The sequence below is a fragment of the Pongo abelii genome, chromosome 11, assembly GCF_028885655.2.
Source record: "Pongo abelii isolate AG06213 chromosome 11, NHGRI_mPonAbe1-v2.0_pri, whole genome shotgun sequence".
Taxonomy (NCBI): domain Eukaryota; kingdom Metazoa; phylum Chordata; class Mammalia; order Primates; family Hominidae; genus Pongo; species Pongo abelii.
In genome coordinates, this window is record NC_071996.2 from 18,622,249 (window position 1) to 18,647,464 (window position 25,216).

Here is a 25,216-nt window from a genome sequence, read left to right on the forward strand (position 1 = left end):
TCCAACTTGTTGGCATAAAATTATTCATAGTAGTCTCATGTTCCTTTATAACTCTGTAATAGCAGTTGTAATGTCTTCTGTTTCATTTTTAATTTGTCTTCTCTCTTTTTTTTAATTAGTCTAGCTAAAGGGTTGTTAATTTTGTTTACCTTTTCAGAAAAACAACTCATTAATACTTTCAATGATCTTTTCTATCACTTTTTAAGTCCCTATTTAATTTATTTCTGCCATAATCTGTATTATTTCCTTCCTTCTGGAAACTTGGGGTTTGGTATATTCTTTTTTTCTCAAGTACTTTGAGGTGTAAATTTAGGTTGTTTATTTGAGATCTTTTTTCCCTTAATGTAGGCATTTATTGCCGTGAACTTCCTTCTTAAAACTGATTTTGCTGCATCCTGTAAGTTTTGATGTGTTGTTTTTTTCAATTTCATTTGCATAAACATATATTTTTAAATTTCCATTTTGATTTCTTCTGTGACTTTCTTGGTTATTCAAAAGTGCACTGATTAATTTCCACATGTCTGCAAATTTTCTAATTTTCCTTCTGTTCTTGGTTTTTATTTTAATACCATTGTGTTCAGAAAATATATTTGTTATGATTTCAATTTCCTCAAATTTGTTAATACTTTGTTTTGTGGCCTAACACATGACCTATCCTAGAGAGTGTTCCATGTGTGATTGAGAAGAATGTATATTTTGTTGCTATTGAATGAAATGTTCTATATATGTCTGTTATGTCCATTTAGTCTATAGTATTGTTAAAATGTAGTATCTTTATTAATTTTTTGATCTGCATAATCTATGTAATGTTCAAGGTAGGGTATTAAAGTCTCCTACTTTCTTGGTACATTTGGACTGCTGTAACAAAATACTTTAGACAGGGTAATTTATAAATAATATTAATTTATTTCTCGCAATTCTGGAGGCTGGGAAGTCCAAGATCAAGGTGTCAGCAGTTTGGTGTCTGGTGAAGGCTCACTCTCTGTTTCTTAGATGGTACCTCTTGCTGTGTTCTTCCATGGCAGAAGGGGGGAACACTGGACTTTCACATGAAGGGCAATAACCCTATGAGTGCTCTGCCCTCGTGAGTTAATCTTTTCTCAAAGGCCTCACCTCTTAATATAATCACATTGGGAATTTAGTAATAACATATTAATTTAGGGAAGACACCAACACTCAGACCATAGCCCCTACTATCACTGTATTGTTTTGTATAACTCCTTTCAGTTTTGTTACTATCTCTTTTATATACTAGTGGCTCCAATGTTGTGTACATCGATATTTATAATTGTTATCTCTTGTTGAAGAACGTACTGCCTAATCATTATATAGTTAACATTCTCTGTCCCTTCTGACAGTTTTGATTTGACATATATTTTGTCTAATATAGGATAGCCACACCTGCTCTATTTTGGTTATCATTTGCATACATTATCTTTTTCTATCTCTTCACTTTCAGCCTATATGTGTCTTTAAAGCTAAAGTTAGTCTCTTGTTGGTAGTATTTAGTTGGATCTTGTTTTTTAATCCATTTAGCCACTCTGTGTTTTTTGATTTGATAATTTAATTTACATTTAAAGAAATTATTGATAGATGAAGACTTACTTTTGCTATCTTGTTAACTGCTTTCAGAGTGGTTTGTCGTTCTTTTGTTCCTTCTCTTGCTCTCTTTTTTTGTTCATTTAATTTCTACGTATGATTATGTTTGACTTTTTTCTCTTTATCTTTTGTGTATCTGTTACAGGTTTGTTTGTGTGTGCTTACTATGATGCTTACATAAAACATACTTGTAACAGTCTATTTTAAGCTGATGTCAGACTAACTTTGATCATATAAAAATCTCTTTATCTCTTTTTATAATGTGTATTTATAGATGAATTATTGTAGCAATAATTATTCTATAATTGTCTTCTTTCATACTAATATTAAACATGATTTACACACCATTATTGTAATATTAAGGTATTCTGAATTTAATTCTATACTTACCTTTATCAGTAAGTTTTATAATTTCATATGTTTTGTTGCTATTTAGTGTTCTTCTCTTTGAACTTGAAGAGCACCTTTAGCATTACTTGTAGTGCAGGTCTAATGGTGATAAACTTCCTTAACTTTTAGTTGTTTGGAATAGTCTTTCTTTCTCTTTCATTTCTGAAAGACAGCTTTGCCAGGTAAAATACTCTTCCTTGGCAGTTTTTTTCTTATAGCACTTTGAATATCATACCACTCTCTCCAGGTCTGCAAGGTTTCTGTTGTGAAATCTGCTGATAGTCTTAGGACAGTTCCTGTGTATATGATAATCTAATTTTTCTCTTGCTGTTTTAATTTTTTATCTTCAAATTTGGACAATTTGAATATAATATGTTTTGGTTAATATCTCTTGATGTTGAGCCTATTGAGGTCCTTTGTGTATCATAGATATGGATGTTCATTTGTTTCTCCAGATTTGGGAAATTTTCTTTTATTATTTCTTTAAATAAGCTTCTTCCCTGTTCTCTTTCTCTGCTTTTTCTTAGATTTCCATAGTGCATACAATGTTTCTGTTGACTGTATCCCATAAATCACATAGGCTTTTTTCATTCTTTTTTGTTCCTTTTTAAATTGGTGTTCCATCCTGAATAATTTCAAATAACCTGTCTTCAAGCTTGCTGATCCTTTCTTCTGCTTTATTGAGTCTGCTCTTGAAGCTCTCCATTGAAATTTTTAGTCTAGTCATTATATTATTTAGCTCCAGAATTTCTGTTTGGTTCTTTTTTATGGTTTCTCTCTCTTTGTTGAATGTTTCCTTTTGTTCATGTATTGTTTTACTAATATTGTTTAGATTTTCTCTCGGTGTTTCTTAGATTAGTTTGAATTCTTCATCAGGCAATTTGTCGATTGACATTTCGTTGGAGTCAGCCACTGGAACTTTATTTTGTTTCTTTGATGGTGTTATGTTTTCTTGATTCTTTATGTTCTTTGAAGTTTGTCTTACTGTCCTTGCGTTTGAAGAAGTAGTCTTCTCCTCTACTCTTTACTGACTAATTTTAGGACAGAAAGACTTTTATTAGTCAGCCCAGCTAGATATTTGGGGAATCTGTCAGGCCTTTTCTGTGGATGCGCCTGTCTCACACCTCTTGTTTCTTCTTTTTAAGATTGTATGTCGTCTTTCAATATTCCAAATATTTCAAGCTGTCTCTCTGTGAGTGCTTGTTCATAATCTGTAGGGACTCACCTGTGCTGCAGAGATTTTCACACACCATCTCAAGGATACCTGTGGAATGCTAAGGGCACACATCAGTTCATGCAGGGGTTTTAGGTGAGATGTCTCACAGGGGTCATAGGTAGGCCTCTTGGGAAAGTTATCAGGACAGTTAATAGTATGTGTCCAGTTTATGAAATTCACTTGAAAGTTTCAGTAAGCCCTCCACCCTTTTTCACTACTTCTAACTCCTCTAGACTGTATGTGCTGATGCTCTCAGTAGTTTGGGTGGAATGAGGCAGAATTGGGCCTCTTGGGCAATATCTCACAAGCCTGGGGAAGTCAGGATCTCCCATTACTCTCACTTTCACATGTGGGACAAATTGTGGGCCAATGAGGTCTCTCTTGGCACTGAGCTGTGCTGCTTTGGGGGAAGGGTAATATGTTAAAGTGACACTGTTCTTCTTACCCTCTTAACTGTATTTGTAATTATATTTTTGCTAGAATAGCATGCTGGAATCTCTTCACTGTATTCCTAGGTTCCCATATAGATATTCCTGACAGTGTTTGATTGTCAAAAATCAATGTTTATATGGGTCTGTGAGAATTGGAATCTCGTATTTTTTCAGCTTGCTGATGTCACTTCTGTTATAAAATATTTTTATTCAATTTTATTTAGTCATAAAATTTACAAACTTTCTTGACAGTGAGCTTATATTGGATATGGATCTGATTCCTCTTCCAGTTGCTCATTTATGGTTGAGTGCAGTTACCCCTATCCCAATTAATTTTACTATTAACTTATTATGTAAATCATTCCAAGTGTCACATTATCTGCACTTTATTCACTGATTTCCTGCAGCTCTCTGAGTATTCTTTCCAACATCCTTATTCTGTATTTCTATTTTGAGGTTCAAGAAAGGCTTTGATACTGAGTACCATGAAATATTAGAATACAAGAAAGTTTCACATTGGTTATTAATCTCCAGTTTTGCAGATGAGAAACTCAAGAATCAGAAAAATGATGAGATTGTCCCACACTCTTTGCTAGTAAGTGTTATATTGAAACAATTGAGATTTTTTTGCTCCCAGCCCATCCAGTTGCCTCTGAACTATCTCCTTAGCAACATATACTTATCTCTCATAATCAGACAATCCCCTAATGACTAAATCAAAGGAGTCCTTTGGAACTTCACCCTTTCTTAGTTGCTTTGTTCTCAGTAGATGCAAATATAAGCAACTCATTGAATAGCATGTGCTCTACCTTCACAGCTCTCTATGATCCTCTTGTCACTTTCAGTGTTGTTAGTGAATTAGCATGAAAGTTTGAGCTATTAGAGTCTTATTCCAGCAAGTGGATTCAGGTTTTATTCCCCTTTCCTGAAACTCTAATAGAAAGGTGACTCAAGGCACAAATATACAAAAAGTAGCTGTGATGGGCTAATCACAGACTGGTCTCATCTGATTAGTGTACAGTCTCAGATTGGCCTGCATAGATCACATTCCCTAGACTCTCATAGGATTTGACCATGTTATTGATGGCATTGGTAAGAGCAGGTGGGATCTGCACCCCAAGCACCCCCACTAAAAGTTCCTTGTAATACAGGGAAAATGGCGTGGTTTTAAGCTGCTTCATGGATGCATGCACGGTTGACCCAAATCTCGATTCTTTAGCTGCAAAAACCAACACAAGTCCAGACAGATCACCATAACACTTCTGGGTCCTGGCTGGGATTTTCATGTTTAGAAAGGAAAAATAGTAAATAGTTCTTAATCTCAAGATTTCCTTGTCTCTGAAATATCATGCTACATTCTGAGTTTATGTTACAGCCTCTGCACTTGATTGCTCCTTCATATTTTTCAGGACACCATGACCTCAGCCTCCCTCCTGATCTCACACCTGAGTGTCCCTGGGTCATGGGAATTGATAAGGGCTGCAGATATCCCTGACATCCCTTGCTAATCATTCCCAATCAGAGTTATTGGGCAAGATCCAAACTATGCTCTCTGAAGAGTCTTTCCTCAAAGTAAGTTGTCCCGGCCAACACTCCTACGGCATCTATGAATGCCAACTATGTACACACTTATATATATCAAATGGTTTAACCCTCATATCAACCCACAGGAGAATGTACTTTTATCATTCACCTTTTTTTTTTTTTTTTACAAATGTGTAAGCTGAAGCATAGGGAAATTAAGTGATTCAGTGCTTGTAGCAAGTAGGTGACAGAACTGGGATGAAGCCAAGCAGGTTATCTCAAGAGTGCATTCTCTGCTTGTTAGGCTGTGACTCTCTTTCTCCTATGTTATTTGTCTTTCTCTATTACAGTGAATAAGAACTAGAATGCCAATCTGGATGGGCACAGTGTTACTCTTACTGTGATTAATCTTTATTTCAAATATTTATTCTTAAGACAAAGATTTGGAAAAAATATTTCAAAGAAAATCTGCAGAATGACCTTTTGGTATTTTCAAGAAAATTCTGCATCCCACCATTTAATGCCACTACCCTAAAAAGCCTGTTGAAGACTCCCTTCTGTTACCTATCAATTCATTTTGTTGCCATTCCTTACTATAAAACAATCCATCCAGATTTAAAGAAATTGGAATGAGCACTCACATTGAATGAGAAGAGCAAGAATGATCTTCAGCCTTGCAGTTTAAAAATAGAGAGCAGATTGCTGTGATTCTGTAATACTCTGTTCTGTCTACAATGGTTGCAAACAGAATAAATAGTGGAAGGAAAGGAAACCAGTGAAATGCAGGTCATGTGGGAAAACAAGTTTTATTGATGCAGTGGCTGTAAAATCTCTAAACTATCATGGTTTTCTCTGTTAGCTTCCCATTAATTGAGTATTTTTAATTTAATTAGGTCACATCTTATACTCTTTCTGTGCACAAGATAAATTACTGTAGGCTTGTAAAGCACAGAAGCTCGAAACATATTGAGTGCAAAGAAAGGGCTGAGAGAAAGAAGGCAGACAGATGGGGCTGGCCGGCCATGGGCAGCTGCAATCAGCCTTTCTTCACAAAAGGGCTGCCATCTCTACTTTGTGTGTGCATTTGCATGCCAGGTCACTACTCAGGCTGTACTGCATGGTTTGAGTGCATAGAAATTAAATAGACAGATAGGCAGCCAAGCTCCTGACTAGTAGCATGCTGTTAAGCTTTGGTGTTTATGTGTTGACTAGTAATTAAACCATCATTACAGAGTAGTTCATCTAGAAAACTTATGGTTTTTAGGATAGAATAGATTTTCAATAAGAAAATTAAAGCTCAAGGAGGGAAAAAGATTTGCCCAAAGTCCCGTAGGTGATTACTGGTAGGGATGGAGACACTATTCAGGACTCTTGGACAAATGTTCTTTTCACTCCCTCATGCGTCCCCTTGTACCAATGTCAGATGATCGTTCCTAGTCTGGGTTTATAATTGTGATGTCTGCAGTGAACTCTGAAACTCTGGAATGGTGCAGTCTTTGGAAAAGGTGATGGTACAGATTTGTCCCCCTATTTTTATATGTGTTTGGTGAGGCTATTTTTATATATGTTTGGTGAGGCTAATAGCTAAAATTAGATGTAGAATAGGTAAGTGCATGTGTTTTAGCTACATATTCCTTTTGGAAAAGGAGTATCCCAGAGGCTTAGTGCCTCCTAAGAGTCACTAAAGGGCTTTGCTAAGGTGAAATGAGCTGTCCTCAGGGGCTCTTGGTGGTGTTAGATCTCCTCCCCATTTCATGAACCTGACTAACTGAAACGAAACCCCAAAGACCTCAAATGCCTAGATAAAATTAGGTCCTCTTACTGCCAATTTCTAGCTACTCTTAATCATTGTTAATGCAGTTGAAGTACCACATTACATGAACACAGCTTTAACACACTTTGAATTCACCTTGTGAAAGGGGTCTGGATTGGGTTCCAGAGCTTTGGGAAAGGTTGTTGCCAAAACTCTTCGTGGAAAAATCCTATTGCCTTTGTTTCTTCTTGTGATGTCCAATGTTAGCTGCATATTATAGTTTCTCAAGTATAGCCCATCTCTTTGTTTCTAATTCTCCTATTTGTTTTACCCTCATTTGAAAGCAAAGAAAAAACAGGAAACACTAATACAGAAGTGTCAATAATAACCTTTTTATATAGGATAAAGAGGGTAGGCTAGATTATTTTCTAGTAACCAACATCCACCAGATTGTCAGACTTACACAACAAAATTTTATAGCTTGCTGCATGCAAAGTTCACTCTAGAGGGCAGTTACCTCTCTGGGGCCACTTTTTCTGCCTCAGCCCAGGAATGGCACTGGTGACTTATGCTCACATTTCATTGGCCAGAACTTGTCTTTGGCTCCACTACACTGCAAGGGGCTATGACCACAGCCATTTGAATGTCTCATAAAGGAAGGACAACTGCATATTGTGAAAACCAAAGACAATATTTGCCCTGGTAGTTAATTTCTAAGATATTTAAATCTGCAATTCCCAACCAAGTTCATATGCACTGATAGAAGTTTTAGCAAAGATGGTAGCTGCAATATATGTATTTACCTATTCTGCATCTTTAGCTATTAGCCTCACTAAACACATATAAAAAATAGGGGGAACATCCATACCATTACTAAAAACTAGGAAAGGATGTGATTACATTCCCAAATCTCCTCCAGACAATAGATCTATGACATGAGACTGGATTTAGGGAAATGTTGACCAGTCACCAAAATACTGCATGAAGGAATAGTTTTCATAGAAAACTATGAATGTAAATGGAAGAAAAAAATCCTAGCATGATTCCCAAAACATTCTCTGACACCCAGCAGCATTGGAGGTAAGGAGAGGCAAATACGGGGAGTCACTGGCCCTTCAGTGGAGCCACCTTGAATTCCAGAAGGCACAACCAAAGGAAATCCAGAAAGTACTCACCCCAGTTACTGCCAGCCCCAGGCCTTGCAAGGCAAAGGGGAGGAGCTTCTGTAATGGACTCTCTATGAGGGTGGTCATTCCTCAGACCCAAAGCTCTTAACATCTTGTTTATGCCCACAGGCTACTAAATCTTGTATCTGACAAAGTAAGGTCACAATAACTTGAGAAGCTTCTCTATGAAATTCAAACAGCGACCAACACAATCCCTGACAAACTCATTTCAACTTGAAATTTTGGATAAGCATGGACTTTATGAATAATTGAAGAAGAAAAAGCAAAGACACATATGTGTATATGTGATTGTATGGGTATATATGTATATTTATTGTATAATTATATGTGTATGTACACAACATACACATATACACATATACGTATTTATGTATTTGCACTAATATTGGAAAACAGTCAACACATGTGACAGCTATGGGCTATTATCATTATTATATCAAGATGTCTTGCAAATCACAAAGAAAAATATGAACATCTCAAGACCAAAACAGGCAAAGGCTCTGTGTAGACAATTTATTCATGAAGATCTGCAAATGACTAGTACCAAGTAAACAAAATGGTACTTCATATTTCCTACACAGGTTCTAAATCACTTGAGAAATAAGACAAAGTCAGCAGGCTTACTATAACATGCTGGGCAAAAGGACACAGCTAGAAAAGATATGCTGGACCCAGTCTGGAGCATGAGAAGGCCCACTGGAGATCACACCTGAAAGGCATCACAGTTCCCCAAGTCACTGCTCCCCCTGGCCTGAGTGGAAGATGTGGGCTAGAAAAAGATCAAGCATTTGGTCCACTGGCTCCAGATAATTGTGAAACATGGAGCTAAATGTTGCCACCTACCAACCAACTAACCGCTTCTACTTCCAGGGAGAGTAATGAATGGAGGGAAAGAAGAGTATTTAGAGAAAAATCTTCCTCCTGGAAACCAGAAGGGTAGGATAATGGACTGTTCTTTAAGACACCTTTACTGAAAGGAAAATAATGTAACTTAACACAACAATACAATTTCATCTGTACTTTATTAAAGTATTACAATTATGATAATGATTATAATACATCTATATTAATAATATGTAAAAATAGATAATCTCATATACTACTGATGAGAATATAAATCAATACCATCTTTTGGGAAGAAAATTTAGTAATACATATCAAAAATCATAGCAAAATGTATAAAATTTGTCCAAATAGTTTTACTTCTAGAAATCTATGTCAAGGGAATGTTAAATAATTTTTTTTAAGAAATGTAAAATCATGAATCTTGTAAAAATATAAAATAAATACATATCAAAGATGGCATTTATCTCATCTTTAATGAAATAAATATGCTATTACAATTGGCTCAAAGGAGAATGGAAAGGACACACATTTACAAGCTATCAGGAAAGCTGAAATTAGTTTACAAATAATTTTTAAACTGGCCAGCATTCCAGTTGCATTACACAGGACACAATTCAGTTGTTTTTCTATGAAAAAAATCATTTGCATTATGAACTTTTTTAATTTTTTTTTGAGACAGAGTCTTGCTCTGTCACCCGGGCTGGAGTGCAATGGCATGATCTTGGCTCACTGCAAGCTCCGCCTCCCAGGTTCATGCCATTCTCCTGCCTCAGCCTCCCGAGTAGCTGGGACTACAGGCACCTGCCACCATGCCTGGCTAATTTTTTGTATTTTTAGTAGAGACGGGGTTTCACCATGTTAGCCAGGATGGTCTTGATCTCCTGACCTTGTGATCCGCCCTCCTCGGCCTCCCAAAGTGCTGGTATTACAGATGTGAGCCACCACGCCCAGCCATGATTAACTATTTTTACAGTGGTAAAATAGTTCAGAAACAACTAAAAGCAGAGATACACTGAAAATTATTCTAGACAGGATACTCAGCAGTCTTTATTGCCCATTTTGAAGTATTTCAGGAATAAGCAGGACAAAGATTTACCAAGAAAGAGTCCCTTCAAATATTGAGAATAGTGAAAAACAAAGGAAACAGGCTAATGTCTAATAATAAATTATTAGTAAATTTAACTTTGGCGTAGTTATAGATTGGAGTGCTATAAAACTATTGGAAATTGCATTGTAAGGAATATATAATTCAGTGCAGAAAAATACACAGAAAACTAATTATGTGTTCACATTGTTGTCCAGAAATTAAATCTAATATAAGAAAACAGCAATTGCCAAGCTTCTGTATGTTTTTGTTTGTTTTTATACATGGGTTTTTTTGGTGTTTAACACTATGTCCAGAGCCTTATTTAGTGTTGGAGACAAAGGAATAAATTGCTCTTCCTAATAAAGAAACTGGAATATCATGGACCAGAACAAGCAATGGAAAGGTAAGAGAATAATATTTAGTCAGAAATAAACCAAGATAATGACAGTGAACCAGGTTTGAGGACAACTGAGAGAATAGATCAGGAGCAAGACACAAATTCCCTGCTGCTAATGAAATATCATCACACGGATAGCTAATACAAACCCATGGCTTCTGCCTGTACTACCTGATCCATTAAGTAATTTTCTGTGCTTCAAGAAAGTTTGTTGCATATTAGAGCCTTTGGATAGTGATGCTGTGGAGAATAAGAAAAAAATGAATATGAAAAAAGAAGACAGAAACTTACAGAATCAGTAAGGAAAAAGAAGACAGAAACTGCAGGAAGAGAAGACAGTGGGATTAAGCATGTTGCAGAAGCAGAGGATTGGAGTGAAAGTTGAATGTAACACAACAATGCTTTTGCCTATTTGTTAAATAAAATGCTGGGTTTCCTATAACATGTGGACTGAGTGATCAAACCATCCTTGTCAAACATTAGAGGATTGTAGATAGACCTGAAGATGCTTGAAGGAAGATTTGTGGTTTGCATATGCATAGAAATAATAAATACCAAAATATTAATAGTGTCTATCTGTGATTAGGAAAATTATTTTGGAATTTTAATTTGCTTTTTATTATTTTTCTCTATTTTGCATATATTCTTCAATAAATATTATTCCTTTTGCAATAAGACAAAATTTTACTTTAAATAACAAAAAAATAGAATTTTTCAATTTAAAAACCTAAGACCTATAGAGACCACTGCCCTCCACACTCCTTCTCTACATTAGTGTGCAAGAGATACCACATACTCAACTGATCCTAAGCTAAGTTTGTGATTCTGTACCCAAATCCTGTTCCTCCTCTTGCTTGTCTTGGTGAATTCCAGCATCTTGGAAAAGTTAACTTTTCCTTCAACTCTTCACTCTCCCCATCTGATGGGAAAACTGGTCCTTGTGAATTCCTGCCTTTACCACCTTCAATATACACTCTTTGTACTTATTGTTAATAAATCCTCATCATATCTTGGCTAGATTGCATCTATACTATATTTCTTTAATTTAGTTACTTTAATTAAATTTAATTACTTTATACTATATTTCTTTAGTCATGCTTGCTCCCAATTTAGTCTCCATTCTGTAACAATAATTTCTTTAAATGCAAATTTGATTTTGTCTTTCAATTTATTAAAACTCTTTAGGGAACTACCATAGCCTTTACACTTCAATCCAGACACTGTGGAGTAGCTCTGTAGGCTTCCACACATCCCCTCTCATAATCCAATCTCATCTTCCACCACTTTCCATCCCTCTACACCTGTTCATGTGGGATGAATTGCAGGTGTGAGAACACCTTGAAGACCTCTAAGCCTTTACACAAATCTCCTCCATTTCCTAGGGTGTTCTTTAGCCATTCTCTACCTCATTCTTCAAAACCCAGTCCACGTACCAATCCTTAGTGAAGCCTTGTGCACCCTCAAGTTGAGGCAGGCATCCCCCACAACCTCTGTCATCCTTTTTTTGACAACTGTTATAGCTTTATCAAAGTATATTTTAATTATTATCTCAATGGCCTGTCTCTTGAAGGTGGCTGTGTTTTACTGCTGTGTTTCTCCTGGGACCTTGCCACATGATGGGCATTCAATGAATTGCTGCGGAATGAAAGACTCTGGCACACTTTCCATTAAAGGGGATGAGACTTGTGTGGGTGTAAATTGTGTATGGATGAGGGTCTATGTGTAATTAACACTTTTCCTAAATTTCTAAATCATGATTAGAAGTCCACTCTGGGAGAGCATCACCATCATGATGGTTATGGAATGAGAAAAGAGAATGGTCATCAAACCTTGTGCTTGGCCAGGAAGAGGTTAGAGGAAAGTCTTCCAAGAAGGGTGGTTGGCCCACTGCCTCTTGGCCTGGAAACTGGACTGGTTGGGGCTTTGAATGAAAAACTTTTGTCAAATTGAGAATCATCCCATTTTTGCCTGGAATTTGAGTCTCTGGCTTCAGATCTAGTAAAGTTCCTGCAATGGAGGATGTGGCTAAAGTTAATCTAGATAGAGATTCGCTGCAGTCTCTATTGGTCTAAGCTGTGGCAAGAACAGGCAACAACACAATGCAATGGTGTTCCAGCCTAGCAGACAGGACCAGATCAATGGGTGAATTAGAGCCCACTTCTGCCAGGGTCCTCTTTCAGTGAGGGAATTTCGCTTACTAAACATGAATAGCCACGATTTTGTTTATCCTATCTACGCATAAAAATCTCCAGCATCTTTGGGTAATGGTACTAGTGGAGATGGCTATGCAGTCATTTGACTGGCTGCGTTATAGCTTTTGCCCCAGGCCAAGGCAGAGTGCACACCTGTGCAGACCACAAAGACCAGGTGTTTGTTTGCTGGGTTCAAAGACAAGCTTGGCTTGGAGCAGGAAGCAGAGTCTTTCTTTGGCTTCTAAGATATTTTCTGGGGTTGGGAGTGGGAACAGAGGGAGTCATTTAACTTCCTGTGCTTCCTCAGTATTTCTGCAAAATGAGAACAACCCTTCAATTGCTCTCCCTTCCCCACTCCTACCCTTGGAGAGCTTTAAACTTAGAGAACTGGAAGGATCTGAGAGACCATAGTCTGTAACTTTATTTTTGCAGATAATGAAGTCAAAGCCTTCATTGCTTCACTAAAGAGACCTTTCTCAAATGCACATCTGCAGTGAGTCATTCCTGCCTATAGCCATGTTAGCACTTTCCACTGCCTCCACGTTGAGTCGTAGCTCTCTTTAGTGGCTAAAGAATCCTCAGGTTGGTAGGAGCTTCCCCTGCTGGTCTCTCAAGACCATCTCTTGCCACCCACCCATCCTGTTCCACCCTTATTCTATCCCATGACTTTCTTAGAGAAGCTGCATCCCTCTCAGCTCCGGACTTCTGCTCCTGCATTTACCAGCATTTTCTTTCTTACTTGGAGACTAGCCTCTGAGTTCAAAGCTCCTCTCCTGTCTTCCTAGGCTGGGTGATGTCTCTCTTCTCTGCTCCTGCCTCATGTTGCTCTTCTCTGTCATTGTACACTCAGTGATACAGCCACTGTCTGTGTCCCTCACAGGGCCAGAAGAGCCTCTTAGCTGGCATCTGAGCCTGATTGACCTCTTCCTCCCCACAACAAAGCTCACAGATCCCAGAGGGTCATTGGTCAGCAACCTTTTGTGAGAAGGTGAAGGAGTAAGGGGCAGCTTAGTAAGTGACAGAGTACATGAGCGTCTATGTGGGTGGATGAGAGGATGGGTGAGTGGGTGTCTATGTGAGTTAGTAGGTAGGGTCTAGGTGGGTGAATGAATGATTAGGTGCCTGGATGAGTAAGTAGGTGGGTGCCTAGGTGGATAAGTGAGTGAACGTCTAGGTAGATGGATGAGTGAGTTAGTGTCTAGGCAGGTGAGTAAGTGGATGTGTAGATGGGTGGATGACTGGGCGTCTAGGTAGATGGGTGAGAGGGTGTCTAGATGGGTGTGTAGATGGATGGAGTGAGTGGGTGGGTGTCTAGATGGGTGAGTGATCCTTGGTGGGTGAGTACTTGGGTGCCTAGATGAGTAAGTGGGTGTCTAGGTGGGTGAGTCAGTGGGTGTCTAGATGGGTGGGTGAGTGGATGTTTTGGTGAATGGAGGTTTAGGTGGGTGAATGAATAGGTACCTTGGTGGGTGGGTGGGTGAGTGGGTGTCTAGCTGGGTGGATGAGTGGGTATCTAGGTGGATGACTGAGTGGGTGTCTAGCTGGGTGGGTGAGTGGGTGTCTAGGTGATGAGTGAGTGGGTGTCTAGGTGATGAGTGTGTGGGCATCCAGGTGGGTGAGTGAGTGGATGTCTAGATGCGTGAGTGAGTAGGTGTTTAGGTGGGTGGGTGAGTGGGTGTCTAGGGGGGTGAGTGAGTGGGTGTCTAGGTGGGTGAGTGAGTGGGTATCTAAGTGAATGAATGACTGGGTGTCTAGGTGGGTGGGTGAGTGGATGGGTATCTTGGTGGGTGGGTGGGTGAGTGGGTGTCTAGGTGAGTGAATTATTGGGTGTCTAGGTGGGTAAGTGGGTGTCTATGTGGGTGGATGAGTGGGTGTCTAGATGGGTGAGTGAGTGGGTGTCTAGGTGAATGAGTGAGTGGGTGCCTAGGTGGATGAGTGTTTGGGTGGTCTAGATGGGTGAGTGGATGTTTAAGTGGGTGGGTGAGTGAATGGGTGTCTTGCTGGGTGGGTGAGTGAGTTGGTGTCTAGGTGGGTGGATGAGTGGGTATCTAGATGGGTGAGTGAGTGGGTGTCTGGGTGAGTAAGTGGGTGTATACATGGGTGGGTGAGTGGATGTTTAGGTGGGTGGGTGAGTGAATATGTGTCTTGCTGGGTGGGTGAGTTAGTGTCTAGGTGGATGAGTGGGTGTCTAGGTGGAGGGTTGAGTGGGCGGATGGGTGGGTGCTAAAAGAGAGTGTGAGTAGCCAAGTACCCAGGTGGGTGGATGAGTGAGGTGGGTGGATAATATGTGAGTTTGTCTGTGAGTGGTGACAGTGTGTGGTGGGGGTAGGAAGAGATTGGGTAGGAGAGTAGGTGGTTGGAGCAGGTAAGCAGCTGAGTAGTGGGTGTGTGGGCACATGGGTAAGTGAGTGGGTGACTGAAGCATTAATGGAATGGAGCAGGAGCAGCAGCATGATAAGCTCGAAGTCCTACAGAGCCCAGGCAGGCACCTCACGTTCCTGACAGGTGCTCTCTCCACATCTGGTGCTGTCCCCGCCCCCTCTCTGAGTCCCCGCTCCTGTCACTCCACACTCATATTGCTCCTTCATTTGCTAAAATGCACGCAATATGGTCACTTGGAAGTAGAAGGCACTAAGATACAAATCAAAACCAAGTCGGCCCATCAGCCCTGTGCAGATGGAAGGTTGGCATATATGAAGCAGCTTCTGTCAGACCCTCCAGCACAGGCCCTGGGCAGGGAAGGGGCCCTGGGGCTGGAGCAGCTATCTCTTCTCTGGCAGGTGACCTCACACTCAGCTGTGCCGCCAGGGCAGAGGTAGTCATAGCAGGGACATACACATGGCCAGGTCCAATGGTGTGAGAGTGGATGTGGATCTTCTGAGATCAGAGGCAGCATCCAGTCCATCTGTGAGTCCTCAGAACCCAGCTCAGAGCTGGAAGAGGTGGGGCTCAGAGATGGCATAATGAGGGGCTGAAGGAAGGTGTCCAGCAGACTCTGAAACTCCACTGGAGGAAGTGACATCTCTTCTAAGGTAATGTTCTCCCATGCATGCTGAAAACTCTGCAGGGACACAGCATGGTATTAACTATGGTTATGGAAAATAGATTATAACCAAAAAGCTGAGGGCATTAAAAAGAACGACAACAAGTCAGGTGGTGTTTGGATCTCAGCTCCTCATAAAACTGAATTCACAAGCAGCATCAGTGGGCGAGAATGGCTATTTCCCCAAGGTGGAACCTTAAGGAAAACACATTTTGAAAGTTAATGAGGGGGGAAGAGGCAAAAAGAAACACAGTTTGCTTTAAAAAACATATGGAGAGAAAAATTCTCAACAGATTCCCACGCAGCATTTGTGATCCTGGTTGTCTGACATTTGTGTGGCAAGGACAGACCACCGACTGCTTAGACATGGCCTACGTCTACAAAATCACATTTATGGGTGGTTACAAATTCCTTTGCTTTTATTAACTGCTTGAAATGTTATTTACTTGATTGAATTACAGTTCTGGCCATTAACACTTTGGAATAACAACCCAGTTAATTAACATGGGAGAGCAGTGACAATGCCACCACCATCCTTAAGAGGGCCACATCAGCACAGAGAGCTCCTGGTGATGGGCGCTCCACAGTGAACACCCTGAGATGGAGCAGGCGTAAGCCTTGTCTGAGTGGGCTGAACAGCGTGACTCCTTGGGGCTCCTCATTCATCCACCTCCTCCGGAAGGGATGATGAGGCTTCCTTCAGGGCTGTTCAATGCCCTTGTATTTGACTCCAGGAATGAAGGAGGGGGCACTCAGTGTTTCTGGAGTGCCTGATGTGCACCAGGGGCTTAGGTACATTATCTGATATTACCTTCTTATTAGAGGGTGAGTCACATGTTTCTAGTCCATACTTGCAATAGAGCAAACTAAAGTTAGTGTGATCAATGGAGCTGCTCATGTTTATACCCTGTGAGGGGCAGAGTGAGGTTGGACTCACACGGCTGTAGTGGTGACGGCTGTCAGCTGCTACAGTGGTCATCAGCTGTCCTTTAAGAAGTTTTCTGGAGCATCAAAATGGGAAACTAAGAAAGCTAAGATGAGGGAGGCGTGTTTTTCATTTTCACAAAGTGGCTGTGCCTCTCTCCATCCCTGTGGCTTCTGCCCACAGCCAAATCTTCATGGGATCTGCAGGCGTGTTGAAACTCCTCACAAGTACACCTCCCCCAGGGAGCAGCATCAAGCCAAAGGCCTGCCTAAGCTGTGCCTCTCTGCTGATGAACAGCCTCTGCTGCAGTCACTCTAGAATTTTTTTTTTTTTTTTTTTTTTGCCTTTTGCAAGAAACACACACAGTGTAATAACCATCTGGCCCCTTTATTTCTCAGTGGAGCTGCATGTGTTCAGTGCTGACCTTGCTGGCCTTGCATTTGGCTGGAAGCAATCCTCTTATTAAATCAGAAACCAGAGGGGACCCCTGCCCCTTACCTCTGACCCCAAGACAAGCCTGAGGCTGGCCTCATCCTGACTTCACCAGATTGTCTGGCATTTAAATGCCAACATCTCTCCTAAGAGCCGTGATGCAGGCAGGAGGCTGTGCACAACTTTTTATACTTTATTTCTCATTTATAGGAAGAAAAGAAAAGGGAAAATGTCAGAGGAAATTCAGTGCTGACACCCAGGGCAGATAGCTTGTCGGACTAAGAGAACAAATGCCTATTGGATGAGGCTGCAGGACTCCCCAGAAAGATTGGGGGCCCTCCCACGTGACCCCATGACCTCTGATTGTTGCCTGCAATCTACTATCAGTGTAACTGCCTTTCCAGAGCACCTACTGCGTGCGAGGGACTGTGCTTGGCCATTGGCATGCCCTGTCTCACTCCTTAATCTTCACACCTATCCTGAGAAACAGGTCGTGCAGCAAGTGTGGGAAAGTCTAGCTTGGCAAGGCACAGAGAAGACCTGCTGCCTCCAGGCCTGTGGCCTTGACCATCCAGATCCTGGTGATCAGCCTGCAGCTTCAAAATCTGTGAATGGGGCATTCACTGTGGGCACCAAATACAGATAGGGGCTATGACCAGTGCTTTCTCTGCCATAGACCATACAACGCAACAGTGATGAGAAACTGCTTGGCCAGATGGGATTCGAATGGGCAAGTTCAGTAAAGAAACCGCACGTTCTCTGTGGTGCCCAGCCGAGATGCCTAGGGTCTCTTACTGTATTTGGAATATTTGGATTTCCCCTGGACTGCCCTGGCATGCAGATCTGCTGCATTTGTTTGCTTGCCCAACTCTGCTTTTGTGGCTCCTTGACATTCACAACCCTCTGCTGACTGACCCTGACTTTCTGTAGATAATTTATTTTTATCTAGTGTTTCCACAGCATGGGTTCCCATGAAGACAGGGACCTGAAACAGAGGCTTGTATGCAAGTAGATTATTTGGGATATGATCATTGAGATCAAGAATGGGGACTACAGGGGTAGGAGGAGAGCTTGTGGATGAGGGGAAAGGCAAGACAAGGATGAGTATGGGATTTGCCATCACTAGGGCAGAACATTTCTGAGGAGCCTTAGGAGCTCTTTCTCAGCTCCTAACCCCGCTTGGTGAAAGGTAGCCCAAGGCGTTAACTCTCTGGCATTTCTGGGTTGTGCAAGGACTGAGGCTGAGGTGCACCGATGCTGCAGGCCATGGCATCAGCTCATCCCATGGCAGGAAGCGAGAGTCAGGTAGCATCTGTCTGAAGTTGCCACAAGGCTGTTCAGCCCGTCACTGAAGTAGTGGCTGGAGTGAGAAGGGCTGAGAGGATTTGGGTGGTGCACCCATGATGTGCTACACACTTGCCATTGCACCTTTCACTTTTAAGTCAAGTCGTTGACTCAGGATTTAACCAATATTCTACCCTAAGCAGTTATTCTTTAGATTTTGCTTGCCTCAAGGATGTTCCATTTCTTTTTGTTTTGTTTTGTTTTGTTTGTTTGTTTGTTTTTTGAGATGGAGTCTTACTCTGTCACCCAGGCTGCAGTGCAGTGGCATGATCTTGGCTCACTGCAACCTATGTCTCCCGGATTCAAGCAGTTCTCCTGCTTCAGCCTCCCGAGTACCTGGGATTACAGGCATGTGCCACCATGCCCAGCTAATTTTTTTTATTTTTATTTTTAGTGGAGATGGGGTTTCACTGTGTTAGCCAGGATGGTCTCGATCTGCTGATCTCGTGATCCTCCCGCCTCAGCCTCCCAAAGTGCTGGGATTATAGGTGTGAGCCACTGTGCGTGGCCCGGATGTTCCATTTCTTAAAGCCAACTTTGCCTATCTCTGTTCTTATGCACACAGACATAGTAGTTGATTCCTTCTGGGCAAATCAGAGTCCCCAGTTCAGAGATGCCCTGTTGCAGACAGATAAATACAATGAGACTCAGAGACATTAAGGAACTTGCCTCAATTCACTGAGCGTATAGCTGCTGGGAGAGGTCTTAAACCCAGGCTTTGTCCTTTTTTCTACTGCATCACCCTACCTCTTATCCTATTGGACTTTAGGAATTTAATGTTTTTCATTAAGATTGCCTCAAGTAACTCTCTCTTTTTGTTTGTCTTGATCTATGCAAAATTTCTTTCTCATTAGTCTTAATAAGACTTTGACATCTCCTCGTTGTCTACAGAAGAGACTGCAAATACCTTACAATGGCTTTCAAGGTTCTCTAAGAGGTCTTTCCCAGCCCACCTTTACTTCCTAATAAGCACTTTATTAAGCAATATCAGATTATTGTCTATTCTTAGAATTTTTCAAAACCATCCTACTTCACTGCCCTTGCTATTTCCAGTACTTGGCATTCCCTCTACTTCTCTATGCCTGAAAATGATGGAAATGGCCTTGGAATTGGGCAGTGAGTGGAGGCTGGAAGAATTTTGGAAAGCATGCTAGAAAAATCCTAGGTGCCTTTGAACAGACTATTAAATAGGGACACTGTTGAGGAAAATAAGGAGAATTTTAGAAAAATCTTAGAAATCACCTTAGAAAAAGCCTAAATTGCAGTAAACAGACTGTTAGTAGACATCTGTACTTGAAGGATACTACTAGCCAGGGCTCAGAGGGAAGTGAGTGACTTGGTATTGGAAACCAGAAGAAATGGGATCCTTATAATACAGTGGCAGGAAGCTTAGCAAAATTGTGTCTTGTACATTCACAGCGAGACTTGAAGACTGAGGAAGACTAGGAGGCTGCTGCCATTTGAAGATGAAGTGTACAATATGACAGGGAATCAAGTGAACAGAAAGTGTTGAGGGGGATCCCAGCAGATAGCCAACAAAAGGGAACCTCACTTCTACAGCAGCAAGGGACTGCATTCTGCCAAAAACCTAATGAACTTGGAAGCAGATTCTTTTCTGGAGTCTGTAGATAAGTGCCTGTCTTGTGGACACCTTGATTTCAGCCCTGGGAGACTCTAAGCAGAGGGGCCAGGTGAGCCCACCTGGATTTGGGACCTACAAACTATGAGACAATAGATGGTGTTGTTTTAAGCCACCGATTTTGTGGTAATTCGTGACAGCGGTGGTAGGAAACGACTACATTGAGATTCATAGTACTTCTTACATCTGTTGTCATGTTTTTCATTTGTTTTAGAAAATTCTCATCCACTCCTAATACATTTTGTCTGATACATTATTTCTGCCCTCTCCTCCTGGACATTGAAGTAGATGAATGTTAGATATTTTCATCATTGTCCTTAGGTTGCTTATGTTTTGACATATGTTTCACGTGTATCGTTCATCTTTCTTTCTCACTAGTATTCAGAGAGACGGGTAAGTAGAGCTTATTCCATTTGATGTCTCTCAATCTCCTAATCCTCTCTTCAGTGTCGCCCAATCTGTTAGTAAGCTCACCTGCTGAGTTCCTAATTTCATTTTTGTTTCCTTCAGTTTTAAAAATTCAGTTTGATTCTTTTCGATATTAATACATTTCAGTCCTCTGGTGGATTTCTCCATCGTGTCATTTATTTTCTTGACCATATTAATAATAAATATTTACTAGTATATTTTTCATTGCTATATTTCCATTGTTGGATTTTTCTCTTGATCTGGTTTCTTATGCTTCATAACATTAAATTAAAAGCCACTCATGGCCGGGCACCATGGCTCATGCCTATAATCTTAGCACTTTGGAAGGCCGAGGTGGGCAGATCACTTGAGGACAGCAGTTCGAGACCAGCCTGGCCAACATGGTGAAACCCCATCTCTACTAAAAATACAAAATTAACCGGGTGTGGTGGTGGGTGCCTGTAATCCCAGCTACTTCAGTCGAGAGGCTGAGGTACAAGAATCGCTTGAACCCAGGAGGTGGAGGTTGCAGTGAGCAGAGATTGTGCCACTGCATTCCAGCCTGGGTGACAGAGCGAAACTCTGTCTCAAAAACAAACAAACAAACAACAAAAAAGGCCACTCACTATGTACCAAACATTGAAGAGACCCTGGATAATGTTCTATTTCTTCAGCTGTGGTTTTTACCACTTTCTGCTCACCTTAGGCTCTTGTGTTCTAGCTTGAGAATAGGCTTACTTCCCTTCTCTCTGGGACCTTGGTCTTTTTGGCAAATCTTGTCTTAATTTTGTTTTACTCTTCTCAGAAGGCTCCAAGGGATCTGTGAAACCACTTCTTTCTGCTTGACTTTCTCCTGGGCTTCCCATCCTTCCATCGGCATATCAGTCATTTCAAAGAACTTCCTTTCTCTCTGGGAATTTGGCCCCTTAAGTCTAAGCTCCTTTCAGTCTGTGGTCACATCAATCCTGGATCCTTAGAGGACTTTTTCTTTCTTCTTGCAGTTAAGGAAATAGGAGGAGTATCAGCTGTATGAGCTTTGGATGGGCCAAGTAAAACATATGTCTTTTGTTTGTAATCCTTTGCCTAGACTTGAGTCACATGATTGCACCAACCACAAGGAAGGCTGGAAAGTGTGGTCTATGCCTGTGCCCAGAATGAAAGAGACAGGTTTTGTGAGCACATAAAAACCTGTGCAACAGCACAGTCTAGATTTAATAAGCTGAGAGATTTAATTTGGGGCGTTTAATAACATTGCAAATGTGGAAGTGACCCAAATGACCTCTGAAGGTGCCTTCAGGCCTTGCGATTCCTATTTGATTTCTAAATGTGGTTTACTAAAGAATTGCATACAGCATGCTGATACACACAAAAAAATAAGAAGATGAAGACATTCTGCTCATTTTTAGGAATTAAATGCTACATTCACAATATAGCATATTCTTGTCTGAGGTGCCAAGAGAGTCTTCATGATTTAGAATTTACAATGGCCTCCCTTAAAAATACCATTCCTGCACAAATTAATTCAGTGTGTCCTCTGAATATTCAACTTCAATGAGCTGGAATAAATGTTCACTGGAGACTGGATAACTTAAAAGTTTCATCTAGCACAAAGCTAAAATGCCTTTGTATCCAAGGAGAATATTATCTTATTTCAAATTTTCACTGTTGTTAAATTATGGTTTAAGTCTTAACTCCATGTATTTACCACCTCTGAACTTTTGATAGGTATTTGGGGGATGCAAGAAAAGCAAAACCAACATATCTTTTTTAAAGATATTATATTCTAACTAATGAAACTTAGGTGCAGAAACTGATAATGAAGTAATGCATCTGGAGAAGATCAACATTTCGATCAGAAAACAACAATCACACAATGAGGGCTATTATCGGTGATTTTTAAAAATTAATTTATTTTATTTTTAGAGTGGTTTTAGGTTTACAGAGAAACTGAGCAGAAAGTATAAAGAACTCTCACACACTATGGATTAGTTGGGTGCATTTACTACAGTTGATGAGAAGATATTGATATATTGTTATTAACTAAAATCTATAGCTTATATTAGGATTCACTTTTTGCGTTGTACAGTTTTATAGGTTTTGACAAATGCATAAAGTCATTTACAATAATATAAAGAATAGTTTTACTGCTGTTGTTTTAATGTGAAGTTTCCTGATGACATTTGATGTCGAACATATTTTCATGTGCTTAATTGCATTTGTCTATCTTTTTGATGAGGTATCTGTTCAGATACCTTGCCCATTCTGTAACTGGGTCATTTGTTTTCTTATTATTGACTTTTAAGAGTAGGTTGTATATTTTGAATAACAGTTCTTTATCAAATATGTGTTTTGAAAATATTTTCTCCCAGTCTGTAGTTTGTCATTTCATTCTCTTAACCATGTATTTCACAAGTCAGAAGCAACCTACTCATCTGACAAAGGGCTAATATCCAGAATCTACAATGAACTCAAACAAATTTACAAGAAAAAAACAAACAACCCCATCAAAAAGTGGGCAAAGGATATGAACAGACACTTCTCAAAAGAAGCATTTATGCAGCCAAAAGACACATGAAAAAATGCTCATCATCACTGGCCATCAGAGAAATGCAAATCAAACCACAATGAGATACCACCTCACACCAGTTAGAATGGCAATCATTAAAAAGTCAGGAAACAACAGATGCTGGAGAGCATGTGGAGAAATAGGAACACTTTTACACTGTTGGTGGGACTGTAAACTAGTTCAACCATTGTGGAAGTCAGTGTGGCGACTCCTCAGGGATCTAGAACTAGAAATGCCATTTGACCCAGCCATCCCATTACTGGGTATATCCCAAAGGACTATAAATCATGCTGTTATAAAGACACATGCACATGTATGTTTATTGTGGCACTATTCACAATAGCAAAGACTTGGAACCAACCCAAATGTCCAACAATGATAGACTGGATTAAGAAAATGTGGCATATATACACCATGGAATACTATGCAGCCATAAAAAATGATGAGTTCATGTCCTTTGTAGGGACATGGATGAAATTGGAAATCATCATTCTCAGTAAACTATCACAAGGACAAAAAACCAAACACCGCATGTTCTCACTCATAGATGGGAACTGAACAATGAGAACACATGGACACAGGAAGGGGAACATCACACTCTGGGGACTGTTGTGGGGTGGGGGGAGGGGGGAGGGATAGCATTAGGAGATATACCTAACAATAAATGATGAGTTAATGGGTGCAGCACACCAGCATGGCACATGTATACGTATGTAACAAACCTGCACATTGTGCACATGTACCCTAAAACTTAAAGTATAATAATAATAATAATAAAAAGTTTATTAAAGTCCAAGTTATCAATTTATTCTTTCATGGATTGCACTTTTGTTGGTGCATCAAAAAGTCGAACCCCAGGCCACCCAGAATTTCATCTGTGTTATCTTCTAGGAATTTAATAGTTGTACATTTTACATTTAGGTTTATTACCCATTTTAATTTTTATAAAAACGGAAGTCTTAGTCTAGTTGTATTTTTTTGTATGTGATGTCCATTTGTATCAGTATCATTTTTTGAAAAACGTCTCCTTTCTCCATTGAATTACCTTTGCTCTCTTATTTGTTTTTTTGTATGGGAGGGGTGGGGAGGAGGGTGAGGTGGGTGTTTAGGGATTAACTTTGTCTTTAATTTTTAGAGCACATATAAAACTCTTTGGAGGTGTTTCATATCTGTAGGAGGAAGTCCAGATGCCCAACTGGGTATTCAAAAGCATTCAGAACGTATTCACTGTTTACTCTTTTCTAAAACATCATCTATTACATTTATTACTATACACATACCTGTCTACTTTCTGTTCCTCAAACTCCTCTCAGACTCTCATACCTCCTTTCCTTCTGTACATTGTTCTAATTAGAATGCCCTGCTTTGAATTCAACTGGACACATTTTCTGAAGACTGTGCAGGCAGACAAGAGTCTGTTGACTTTGCAAGTGATTTGTGACATCCATGTGATTGGTGACATTGAGAACAGCAGTTTCTGTAAGTGAAGCCAGAAAAATAATAAAGAGTAAGTTACAAACTCGAGGTGAAGAAATTTGCCATAAGGCAAAAAGAAGGAAGCAGAAAAGGGTAGTAGGTAGTAGCTGGATGGAGATGTGGGACTTAGTGGAATATTTTTTGTTTTTAGAAGGGAGTAAATAGAATGTTTGTTTTTGGATAGGGGTCCTTCCTCCTTTGAAGTACTCATAGCTTTATGATACTCCTCTGAAGTACCTACACCTATTTACTTGGCATATTCCTTACTTTCACTTACAGGTGATTTGATACCAGTCCTCAAGCACCTACCAGAGGGCCTTGTGCACATCAGCCTCTCTGCCAATGCTGTTAAATGGGTGACAGCCTTCTGAGGGTCAGGCACTGATGACCAAGATTAGGAAACTGCAGAGTGTGGTGAGAAGGTATTTGTAGGGAAAGTGGTGTAGGGCCCATGATTATGCAGGGAGGTCAGCACCCTGAGCCACTGCTGGGGGGACTCAACTCATGCTCAAGACATGGCTCTAAGCGGCAACTCATGAGTGCTCAATTTCCAGAGGAAATGTGTGAGTTCCTTTAAAAGTTTTTCCTTCACATTTTTGTTGATATAAACCTAATTTTGCATTGGAGCAGCAATGTGCCTGGACTGAGAAATTTTGCTGGAAGTTTTCACTCTCAGCATCCCTTGCAGCTAGGGCTGGCCATGTGACTGATATTGGCCAGTGATATAAGAAGACATCTACTCTGAGGCTTCTGGGAAAGTT

The 25,216-nt window shown here is 40.3% G+C and overlaps 1 long non-coding RNA gene across 3 annotated transcripts in view; it reads right to left on the reverse strand.

The window, feature by feature from the left end:
* LOC129057932 (uncharacterized) overlaps positions 1 to 25,216 on the reverse strand; it is a 59,227-nt gene that overhangs the window by 19,340 nt on the left and 14,671 nt on the right. For all 3 annotated transcript variants that reach the window (XR_008522697.2, XR_008522696.2, XR_010135953.1), the window contains one exon: positions 24,260 to 24,456. This is a non-coding gene — a long non-coding RNA (uncharacterized LOC129057932). The remainder of the gene's footprint in view (positions 1 to 24,259; positions 24,457 to 25,216) is intronic.